The 651-nt window shown below is 38.9% G+C and overlaps 1 protein-coding gene across 1 annotated transcript in view; it reads right to left on the bottom strand.

The window, feature by feature from the left end:
• SLCO3A1 (solute carrier organic anion transporter family member 3A1) overlaps positions 1 to 651 on the bottom strand; it is a 209,739-nt gene that overhangs the window by 168,766 nt on the left and 40,322 nt on the right. The window lies entirely within an intron of this gene.

The following is a 651-nucleotide window of genomic DNA, read 5'->3' as shown; positions in this document are numbered from 1 at the left end:
AACTGGGGCCAATAGAATTGGTGGTTAGCAAGTGATAGGTCTTCCAGATATGGGCTAGATGCAGACAACTGATGCCCAGAAAGCTGCCAAGAATTTTTCAGAGGACAACTTCAGCTGCTAACTGTCACTTGAGCTCTTTACCCTACGGACACGGTATTTTGACAACGGAAGTCTGGCCACATGCCACATCACAACCACCTCGCGCAGTGCAGTCGGATTAATGCCACACCTGGCTGCCAGAGATGACAGAGTTATTTTACAGTATGGTCACAGCAGTATCAAGAGTTTGGCACCGTACTGTATATTAAAATAGATTTTTCCCCAGATTCCCCACCCTGTTCCCTTATTGGCAACACATTTTCTGGGGTCTTTCCACAATGTATGGAGTGGAAACACCTGTTCTACAGCTAGAACGCCTTTTCTAGAAAATGACTGAAACTTAAAGAGCAATGCGCCCCCCTCCAGTCCCTCTAATGAGTAATCACTGCACATTTTGACAAACACGGTGGCAGGGGGAGGCAGACATTATAGATTATATAATATAATCTATATTATATTATTATTAATTAATCTTATATTATTAATATAATCTTATAATATTATATTATAATATTATAAATATAATCTTATATTAAGATTATTATAATAATC

This window comes from Alligator sinensis, unplaced genomic scaffold, assembly GCF_000455745.1.
Source record: "Alligator sinensis unplaced genomic scaffold, ASM45574v1 scaffold857_2, whole genome shotgun sequence".
In the NCBI taxonomy this organism is placed as follows: domain Eukaryota; kingdom Metazoa; phylum Chordata; order Crocodylia; family Alligatoridae; genus Alligator; species Alligator sinensis.
This window is presented reverse-complemented; position numbering and strand designations above follow the sequence as displayed.